The 11784-nt window shown below is 39.7% G+C and overlaps 1 non-coding gene across 1 annotated transcript; it reads left to right on the top strand.

The window, feature by feature from the left end:
* Positions 1–10843: 10843 nt before the first annotated feature.
* LOC111526506 lies at positions 10844–10952 on the top strand. The gene has a single exon (XR_002726383.1). It is a non-coding gene; the product is annotated as a U6 spliceosomal RNA (small nuclear RNA).
* The last annotated feature ends 832 nt before the right edge of the window (positions 10953–11784 follow it).

Below are 11784 nucleotides of genomic sequence, written 5' to 3'. Positions count from 1 at the left end.
CAGTTGCATGGAAAAACTATAGACTTTTACTTCTACATAAACACATTTTATGTTATTGATATCACAATTTATATCTTATATTGTGTATCCATTAATAAATTATTTTAGCTGCAGTTATTTTTAATACTTTTGTCAATTTTTGTTCTAGAACTAAAAGTTATTTACACACCATCATTATAGTATTTTAGTATTCTGAAGTTTACTATATGCCTACCTTTACTAGTGAGTTTTATGCTTTAATATATTTTCATATTACTAATTAGCATTTTTTCATTTCAACTTAAGGAACTTCCTTTATCGTTTCTCATAAGGCAGGTCTAGTAGTGATGAATTCCCTCAACTTCTTTTTGTCTGGGAAAATATCTCCCCTTTATGTCTGAAGAAAATATCTCTCCTTTTTGTCTGGGAAAATATCTCTCCTTTATGTCTGAAGGACAGCTGTGCCAGGTATAGTGTTCTTGGTTGGCAATTTTTTCTTTCAGCACTTTGAATATATCATCCCACTCTTACTTGGCCTGTAAGATTTCTGCCAAGAAATTTGCTTATAGCCTTATGGAGGGAGGTTTCCTCATATGTTACAAGTTGTTTTTTCTCTTTCTGCTTTCAAGATTCTCTTTTTGCCTTTAACTTTTGATAACTTTATTATAATGTGTCTTGGTGTAACCTTCTTTGGGTTGATTCTATTGGGGACATTGGAGTTTCATGAACCTGGGTGTTCATCTCGCTCCTAAAATTTGGAAAGTTTTAGCCTTTATTTCTTTAAATAAGCCTTCTGCCCTCTTTCCCACTTCTTTTTTCTGGGACTTCCTAATTGTATATATTGGTCCACTTGATGGTGTCCCATCAATTTGCAGAATTTCTTTGCTCTGTTTCATTTCTTTTTTCCCCCCTTCTGACTGGATAATTTCAAATGACCTATTGTGAAGTTCACAAGTTCTTTCTTCTGTTTGATCCAGTCTGCTGTTGAAGCTCTCTATTGCTCTTTTCATTTCACTCATCATATTTTTCAGCTCCAGAATTTCTGTTCAATTTTTTTTTTTTACATTTCTCTTTGCTCATCTTCTAGCTTTGTTCATGTATTGTTTTCCTGAATTTATTGAGTTTTCTGTGTTATTTTGTAGTTTGCCGAGCTTCCTTAAAACAAGTATTTTGAATTCTTTGTCAGGTAATGTCTAGATCCCCATTTATTTGTGGTTGGTTACTGAAAAATTACTGTGCTGTTTTGGTGATGTCATGTTTCCTTGATTTTTTGTTTTTGTGTTTCTTAAAGTCTTACATTGCCCTCTTTACATTTGAAGAAGCAGTGACATCCTTCAGTCTTTGCTGGCTGACTTCAGGATAGAAGGACCTGCACCAGTCAGCCCAGTTAGTAATTCTGGGGTCCCTCAGACCTTTTTTATGGATGTACCTGCTTCACTTCTCTTGCCCCTCTTTGGTTGATGGGGTTGGGGGTGGGTCTTAGAATTGTCATGACTTCTTTTGGTCCCACAAAGGCAGGCCAGGTGCAGTGAGTCTCACATTTATTTTCCCTGGGGCAGTTCCCTGAAGTGTTTAATATCAAACACCTTTACACCTTCTGCTAATCCTGCAGAGCTGATCTGGCTGTCTGCATGTGTTTGTGCATAATTTGCAGAGATTCACATGCACCATCTGTAAGGGCATGCATGGGATGCCAGCTACAGGAGGCGGGGCTTGGAGTGCTGGGGGTGCCTGTTGGCCAGTTAGGGGAGCTGCAGGTGATGTGTTCTATGAGGTTTGTGGGCAGTCTTCTTAGTGAAGTTCATGAGGCAGTTAGTAGAAACCATGGCCCTTTGTTGAATTCCACTCCCCACTTGTGGTGAGCCCCCACCTTTTTCCTCTGCTCCTAGCTATCCCCTGATTATTCAGCTGTGCTGATATTCTCAATGATCTGAGTGGAACAAGACAGAAGTGTGGCTCCTGAGCATCATTCTACATGACTGGGGAAACCAGTTCTCACTATGCTTTCACATTGTCCTGTTGGAGATATTGCAGGCTGAAGGAGTTTCTCTTGGCACCAAGGTGTGCCACATTGGATAGATGATGTGGGTAAAGTGTTTGAAACTGTTTTTCCTAGCCTCTTCAATACATCCATTCTTGGATTTTTTGTTTGTTTGTTCCAATGGGCACTGGGACTTCTTCACTGGGCTCCTGAGTACTCTCATCCATGGGTGATTGTCAAAAACAGTGTTTCTATGGGGAGCATGAAGGTTGAAAACTCCTATTTCTATCTTGCCTGTATTACCTCAAAGCCTTCCAATTTTAGAGAAAAAACTATTTTCAACCTAGAATTTTATACCTAGTCAAATAATCAATCAGAGAAGAAAAAACAAAAGCCTTCCTTATTTGATCATCCAAAACTATATCAAGGAAAAGAGTCATTTTTTCTTAAGAAGTTACAGGAAGATATCCTCCAGCCCAACAAAAGGAATAAAAAAGAAATGAAGGTTTAAATTTGTTTTTGAAATTGAATATAGAGATATAACTGTACCTAGAGGAGAATAAGGATGGATGAAGCAAGAGTATGAGTGAGCTAAATTATCAACAGAAAATGTCTAAATTGGATAGAAGAACTAATTCTGTAAATACATCTTCTAGATTTATGGATAGATATCCCAAAAGAACACAAAGAAACTGTTGAAACCGATTGCTTCTGGAGAATTAATATGGAGTAGACATCAGTGGAGCTAGGGACTATGACTTTTTATTATAAGCTCCTTGTTCTACTTTGTTTTTAAGCATGTATATCAATTACTTTCATTTAATTATTTTTACTTTAAATACTTTAAAAGATTTAACAATGCCTCAAATTACGAACATCATTTATCAATGTGCAGACACGTGATTGAAGTACAAGTCAATAAGTCATTAATATAATTAGAATGTCTCAGTTTTTTAACTCTAAAATGAAGATATTAATGCCTACATCATGGGAATATTATGATAATGTATGAATAGAAATTAGCATGATGCCTGACACACCATCAGGTCTCCAAGAATGATGGTTATTGTTACTGGAAGACAGATGATATGCTTGGTGATTCAGAGCCTAGCTCTGCCACTTACTACAAGCTATGCAAGCTTGAATAAATCTTATTTTCCTCACCTGTAATTTGAGAATAATAGTAACCTTGCCTTTAAATAAGTTAAAGCATATAAAATGCTTATCACATTCCCTGTACTTAGTAAATACTTAATAAATGATAGATATTATTATTAAACAAATCTTAATAGTAATTCTTTTATTTTGATAGTTTTCATGATTAGATATGTCTTAAGTGACACAGCACATACAGATTCATTCAGATCCACCAGAAAGGACCTCCTGCCTAGATTTTCTTTACACCCTACTCTACTTTTTAGTGTGGCTAAAAGTGTGGCTCCTGAGCATCAGCCTGTATGGTTGGGGAAACTTTTAATATTCTATTTATCAGTGTTTCTCATCTCAAATTTAACGATGAGCCAAAGAGAAAACCAAGTAAATTATTTCCTGAGTACCCTTTGGGCCCAGAGATGAAGAAGAGGAGGAAGGAAGAAAAAAAAAGAATCTATATCTCAACTTTTGTTATCAAGGACAGAAAAGGGAGATTGTATAGGTAAAAACTGCTTTTTTTAAAGTACATTAGTGTTTAGTGGGAAATACTGCTTAACTACATGTTATACAAAGTTATTTCATAAATAATACCAGAGAATGTATTATTAATAAAGTCCAAGATAACTTGCAAAAAAATCAGTGGACATTTTTCCTTATCTTCAGAGCAGGATTTTTCCTGAGTGATCCAAAACAAGAAACATTGATCCTCTGTGAGAGAAGCAGGCATATGATTACTAACCAGAGGCAAGAGAAAAAGGGCACAGACATGGTATGTGTGTTCTGTGCCAGACACATACAGTTAACTCCTTGAGTGCTCACAAAAAAACCCTTGATGTATGTATGTTTGACCAACGAGGTAAATAAGGCTCAGAGACATCAAATAACTTGTCCAAATGTATGCGGCTGGTAAGGGGTAGAGCAGAGATTTGAACCCATGACTCCAAAGTTTGTGCTCTTTCCATCAGACCTCCCCAGATGTCAGCCAGTCCACCACTGCCTGCTAGAGTGCCCTGGTTGGGGAATCTGGAGATGAAGGTTTAATTCCTGGTTTGACCACTGAATAATTTAGGCCAATTTACCCTTTTAAGGTTTTTACTGACTCTACTCAAAATATAAGAAAAAAATTCATGTTTATAATGTACTATGTAAAGCCTAAATATACTTTTATTTAAAAAATATTCTTATATACAGATAAAAATTATACTATCAAAAAGGAGTTTTAGGAACCCAAATTAAGATCAGATTTCAATGTCTCCATTTCTTAACTAACCAGACACCAAATGATGTCTTTCCAAACAGTATAGATAATATTTGCTTGAAGCCTAGTAAATAAATGTCAATACTTGTGGTAGTTTCTGAAAATGTAAAAGTGCTAGCCCCAGTAAATATATACTGGGGGAGAAAGCAGTAAAACCCAGGCCAATAAATATTCATCAAAAATTCTCATAGAGAAAACATGTGGGAATATGAATGTTTTGATTCAGAAGAAAGAAAGTAACTTGATGCCAAGATCGAGCTGGGATAAGACTTTAGCTCAGGCCTTGCCTGGCTGCCTATGATGGCTGGTGCTGCTCACTATTACCTGAGAAGTCTGGGTCAGGCACAAAACTCATATACATATCTAAAACAGCCTTCTTTTTACTACCATAATAAATTGGAGGCCAGACATGATGGCCCAGCCCTGTAATCCTAGCACTGTGGGAGGCCAAGGCAGAAGGACTGCTTGAGACCCAGAGTTCAAGACCCAGCCTGGGTAACATAGTAAGATAGATCTCTGAAAAAAAAAAAAAAACTTTAAAAAAATTAGCCTGCCACAGTGGTGTGTACCTGTGGTCCCAGCTATTTAGGAGGCTGAGGTGGGAAGATCACTCAAGCTCAGGAGTTCAACACTTCAGTAAGCCATGATTGCACCACTACACTTCAGCCCAGGCAACAAAGTGAGACCCTGTCTCTTAAAATAAGTAGATAAATAAAAATGGGTCTGGGCAAAGATTTCTTCAAACACAGGCAACCAAAGTAAAAATGGACAAATGGGATCACACCAAGTTAAAAAGCTTCTGCACAGCAAAGGAAACAATCAACAAAGTAAAGAGACAACCCACAGAACTGGAGAAAATATTTGTGAACTACTCATCTGACTAGGGTAACCACAATATATGGAGTTCAAACAACTCTACAGGAAAAAAAATCTGATTTTAAAATGGGCAAAAGATATAAATAGACATTTCTAAAAAGAAGGCATGCAAATGGTAAACAGACACATGAAAAGGTGCTCAACATCATTGATCATCAGAGAAATGCAAATCAAAACTACAATAAAATATTATCTCATCTCAGTTAAAATAGCTTTTATCCAAAAGACAGGCAATAACAATTGTTGGCAAGGATGTGGAGAAAAAGGAACCCTCATACACTGTTGATGGGAATGTAAATTAGTACAATCACTATGAAGAACAGTTTGGAGGTCCCTCAAAAAAACTAAAAATAGAGCTACCATATTATCCAGCAATCCTACTCCTAGATACACACTCAAAAGAAAGGAAAGTGTATCAAAGAGATATCTGCACTTCCATGATTATTGCAGTGAGCTGGGGTCTCACTCTGTCACCCAGGCTGGAGTGCAGTGGCATGATCTCCACTCACTGAAACCTCCCCTTCCCCGGGTTCAAGTGATTTTCCTGCCTCAGGCTCCCGAGTAGCTGGTATGACAGGCATGCCACCACCACGCCCAGCTAATTTTTGTATTTTTAGTAGAGACCAGATTTTGCCACGTTGGCCAGGCTGGTCTTGAACTCCTGACCTAGGTGATCTGCCCACCTCAGCCTCCCAAAGTACTGGGATTACAGTTGTGACCCACTGCACCCAGCCTACATATATTGTTCTAAAGATGATCAGTGTTGATAATCCAAGCCTAACATTTTCCAAATTCATCAAGGAACGATTCACACTTCATGCCTGCTTCCACAAAGGCTACTGCAGTGGGAGCTCAGCACTTGCCACCTACTAGGCTCAGTGAAGTCCCTATTTCTGAGCCTTAGTGTGATGATTAATTAATTTTATGGGTCAACTTGGCCAAGCCACAGTATCTAAATATTTGGTCAAACATTATTTTAGATGTTTCCCTGAAGCTATTTTTTAGATGAGATCAACATTTAAATTAGTAGACTTTGAGTAAAGCAGGCTGTTCTCCATAATGTGGTGGGTTTCATCCACTCAGCTGAAGACATTAATAGAAAAGACTGCCCTCCCTGGGAAAGGGGGATTTCGGACCAAAGTTCAATTCTTCCCTGTGTCTCCAGCCTCCCTGCCCACCCCTGCAGATTTTAGACTTGCCAGCTTCCACAGTCACATAAATCAATTCCTTAAAATAATCTCTCTCCGTCCCTATGTTTCTCTTTCTCTTTCTCAAGATACAAATCTAGATTAGATACAGATATAGATTAGATATATAGATACACACATTTACAACAGGATGAATATGCATATACATACGTACACATCCTGTCCATTCTGTTTCTCTGAAGGACCATGACTAATAGACCTAGTTAGAATCACAGAACTGATGTTGACGCCAAAGGGCCTAAAAGAGCATCTGCAAAGCTGCATGCAGGCTGTCTTCCTAGGCCTGCAAGATTTAACCACAGGCATTTCACAGGTATCTGCAATACAACAGGTACCAAACCAAGAGACAAAAATTCAAATTCTGGCTGTGTCATTTGTTAGCTGTGTGACTTCACGAGGTTACCTTACCTGCCTGTGCCTCGGTGTCCTCATCTGTCAAAGAATAGTGGTATCTGCCACATAAGGTTATCATATGGATGAAATAAGTTACTACACGGAAGGCATTTAGAGGTATGCCTGCCACCAAGTAAGGCTTCATTAAATGTTGTCATAATCCTCTCAAACACCATCTGCTTCTGCTTTCTGTTGTACTCCTGTAGGAATGTCCCAACAACATAGACATAATACCCAAAACTTCATTTTATCTTCATTTTCTTCCTTCCCTTCACCCACCCTGCTATGCTCACAACCTATGGATTCATTGATTCTACATTTCCAATGTCTTCTCTATTTGTACTTTGTTTACTCAGTCTTCTATACTTCCCAACCACTTATTCTGGGCCTGACACTGGGTTTGGAAGTGTTGTGGATACAAAAATAAGTAAATACTGGCAAATGGAGGGGACTTTGCAGTCCCATTGCCCTGGCTTTGGTTATCTTCAATACTCTCCCTTGGATTATTGATGGAGCTTTTTAAGCAATTTTCCAACTCTCCCCCTCAATCCATCTTTCATAGTGATGCTTCCCCAAACTCAGGTCAAAGTGCTTCTCTTGGCCTCTAGAATAAAGTCCACAACTGTCCCCAAACAATCTTTATTTTTTTGTCTCCCAGTGTTATTGTCCACAGCAGGCCTCTGACCACTCCCCAGGAACACTGTGCTCCTCTGTGCCCCGTGACTCTGCTCCTGCAGCTGGTGCATTCCTCTGATCACCTGCCCCATGTCTTCCTTGACCTTCCCAGTCAGAAGTAACTGTTTTTCTCTCTCATAGTTCTTGTCCTTCCATTTGACATCCCAGCTGTCATTGTTTATGTAGCTGAACCCTGGCTTGATCCCAGGCTGCCTTCACTCCAGGATCCAGACAGGATCTGGCCAAGTCTGGAGGGCTCCCAGGGTGGCTCTGCCAAGGTTCTACTTACATGAGGGTCTGAGAAGCCTCCTGGGAAATGAACTCATCCTGAGGGAAGAGAGGGCCAAGTCACACTAACACGTTCCAAGGACAGTCAGCCAGTGTCAGAAGAAGGGATAATTTTTAGTACAGCATGGTGTCTGCCACTCAGCTTGTCTTGGCCACATTCACAGAGATGCATGCCTGAGTCATGGAGTCATCCATTTGCATTTAGCAAAATATTTATTGAGTGGATAACATAGGCCAGGCTCTGCACTGGGCATAGGCAGCAGGAGATGAAATAAGAGAGACCCAGTCCCTGACCTCAGGGAGCTTAACCTAAACTTAAAGTCTAGTGGGAATTCTGAAAAAAAAAAAAAAAAAGAGGAGTTGCAATATAAAAAGTGAATGAATTTTGTTTTTATTTGTCTACTTATTTTTTTTTTACAATTTTAAGTTTTACAATTTATAATTTGAAGCATTCCTATAAAGCAGGGAAAACACAAAGTACCTCTGCTTTGTAATCAGTGTGTGAGAGTATAACAGGGTTATACTGTTGGCTCAAATGAGCAGTGAGCTGGACCAGCCAGAGAAAGAGCTGGAGATGGCAGCATTTTCCAGAGTCAGAACATCCGGATGACCAGCAACCTACTTCTGCACAGGGGCAGACACCATGGGGGCTGGCAAAGCACTACTGGAAAGAGATGTGCGTAGAAGCCCTGCAATTCTGTGTGTGTCACAATCCTGTTTCTGCCTCCAGAGAATCTTTGGAAAACCAACGTTTTTTTCATTTCTCAAAATCTGTCAGCTCTGTGAGGGTGGACACTGTGTCTCATTGTTTGGAGACTTAACCAGGAAAAAGCCAAAAATAGGCATGGAACAAAGTTTTAGTGAATTAAAATGAATATAAAGAACTTTTCCTTTAGGTAAAATAGACAATGTATACAAGTGAATAGAAGAAGGAATGTAAAGATTGCTTATAGTTGGGTGTGTTTTTTTCTCCCTTATTATAAAGCAAATTTGGCATTTAGTCTTCATTCCACTTTGGAGGCTTAAGTTACAATTAAAGCAGAGTTGGCAGGGCACAATAGCTCACTCCTGTAATTCCAGCACTTTGGGAGGCCGAGAAAGGAGGATCACTTGAGCCCAGGAGTTCAAGACCAGCCTGGGCAATATAGTGTGACCTTGTCTCTACAAAAACCTTAAAAAAATTAGCCAAAAGTAGTGGCGTACAAAAGTGGTCTCAGCTACTAGAGAGGCTGAGGTGGGAAGATCGCTTGAGCCCAGGAGGCAGAGGTTGCAGTGAGCCAAGATCGTGCCACTGCATTCTAACCTGGTTAACACAGTGAGACCCTCTGTTAAAAATAGTAATAATAACAATAATAGAGCAGAGTTAATTTTTTGCAGGCCATTTTATATAAAAATAGTACATTCTGGGCCAGGGTCAGTGGCTTACGCCTGTAATCCCAGCACTTTGGGAGGCCAAGGCAGGCAGATCACCTGAGGTCAGGAGTTCGACACCAGCCTAGCCAACATGGTGAAACCCTGTCTCTACTAAAAATACAAAAATTAGCCAGGCATGCTAGCAGGTGCCTGTAATCCCAGCTACTTGGGAGGCTGAGGCAGAAGAATTGCTTGAACCCGGGAAGCGGAGGTTGCAATGAGCCAAGATCGTGCCATTGCACTACAGCCTAGGTGACAAGAGTGAAACTCTAGTCTCAAAAAAATAAAAATAATACATTCTCATGCTGAAAAAAGTAACACGTGGTGAAGGATGGAGAGGGGAAAGTAAAAGTGAATATCACACAAACACATGGTGGAATGTTCCATGGCAGGATGGAAGTAAATTAAATCATTTGGAAGTTTCAAAACAATCTTTCTTTTCCTGCCTCACTATACTTCAAGCAGCATATAATTCCCCATAGCCTGGAAAAGAGATAGAAATAAGAACAGAGCAATAAGGTGACATTCTTGCAGTCATACTAGCCCGTTGGCTTCAATAATCCAGACTCATGTACGAGTCAGCCGAATTTCCAGACAAAACGATCTGATAACTGGTCCAGCAACCAGAGCCTTGGCCCTTCTGAAGTTGCTCATCACGATCACCACCCTAACACACTAGAATTTGTCAGTGAGAGGGAAGGTAGTAACAATAGCCAAGCCAGTCAACAGGGACTCCAAGTTCATTTTTCATTTGTTTTCTGGGAAAGCAACAAAAGAAAAGTTTCAATTATGAAGACAGAAGATGTTGGTTTTTATTCATTGTCTGCTTGTACAATCACAGAGAAACAGGGCACTGTGGGGAAAGGAAACAGAAGTGCTAAACCTGCTTCACTGCTTAGTAGCTGGATGACCTACAGCCAATCATTTTGCTTTCTGAGCTGCGGTTTTCAGCAAAAAAAAAAATAATAATGATAATTCTTACCCCACCTGGCTCACAAAACTGTTTCTGTTTTTGAAAACTCTAAACAGTGATAGAGATGTATGATATGAAGCCTACATGATTCTGCAATATTTTACCAAAGGATCTCAGACATTTTCTCACTGTATTTCTCCCAACAGGCCCCCAACACGCCACACCCTAAACTTAACCCCCACTGCTACATACTATCACATCATCCTTCCTCCAGCAGGATTCTCTTATGACTGGGAAAAGTGCCGAATACCCACGGATCACTCAGCACAAGGTCGAGGGCTGACTGAGCAAGAAGGAAAGGCAAACTGAAGAAATGAAGACCACATGAAAGGAAAGTATTTTGCTTTCATGGTTCTGTCTATAAAGTCCACATGAAGGTCAGTATGACATAAAAAAGCTCTGGCTGCTATAGCGAGGATGGTGGAGGATGCAGAATATTTGCTAGTGTAACACACAGAGGAGAAGTGGTCCCGAGAAAAATCTAGGTGAGTGTAATGTCCTGGAGCTAGACCACAAGGGTCCCTAGATGTGACCTTGAGCAAATCGGTCTTTCTATGCCTCCGTTTCCTCATCTGCAAAAAGAAGTTTATAATTATGGCACCTACTCCATAGGCGTTGTGAGGATTCCATGAATAAACATAGATGGAGTGCTCACTTTGGCAGCACTTATACTAAAATTGGAATGTTAAGAGAAGATGATTAACATGGCCCCTGCTGAAGGATGACACACAAGTTCATGAAGCATTACATATTTTTTACCAAAAAAAAATGTTTAAGTGAAAATAAAAATATTAAATATGGATAGAATACTTAGCACAGGGGTTGTGGTGGTGGTAGTGGTTTTGATTATATCTGCCAATGCTCCTGCATAAAGCTAAGAGACAGAATGGAACAGAGAAAACAATGCCCCAGGAAGAGGCAGCAGAACTCTGCTTTCTGCAGAAGGCACAATAAAGGAAATCAGGCTTCTTCAAGGTCAGGCAACACAGAGGTCTTACAATAGCAATAGCAAATTAAAAACACCAAGAGCCCAGGTCATTGAAATAGGATCATCCTTAGACTGTAAACTTTGTACAACTTCATTCAGATAGACTGAGAAGTCTTAGCAATTTCTATTAAAATTCTCACAAAGGAAAGAACCCATTCCAGTGCACACAAGTGTGGGATTCAGAGGAGTGAGGCATTGACAAGAGGCTTTGGGACAATGCAATACTAGGGCCAAAAAAGAAAATTTGTCAGGGTACATGGAGCCAGGGCAGAATGAATTCTTCTGGCCTCTCTCTACTGAAGGGCTTACTGATTTCATAGTGAGGAAAAACAAGTTAATAGTAGATCAATGATCTTCGCAGACTTATATTAATACATTTGCTTAAGCTAACTGTCTAGTAAAGTACCCATAGCTCATTCCATAGTGTGGATTTATCAATGAATTCTTCTCTTTCATTTTTTGTTTGTTTGTTTGTCTGTTTTGAGACAGAGTCTCACTCTGTCACTCAGGCTGGAGTACAGTGGTGCAGTCTCAGCTCACTGCAACCTCTACCCACCAGGCTCAAGTGACTCTCATGCCTCAGCCTCCAGAAGTAGCTGG

Source organism: Piliocolobus tephrosceles, chromosome 3 (genome assembly GCF_002776525.5).
Source record: "Piliocolobus tephrosceles isolate RC106 chromosome 3, ASM277652v3, whole genome shotgun sequence".
Lineage (NCBI taxonomy): Eukaryota > Metazoa > Chordata > Mammalia > Primates > Cercopithecidae > Piliocolobus > Piliocolobus tephrosceles.
This window is presented reverse-complemented; position numbering and strand designations above follow the sequence as displayed.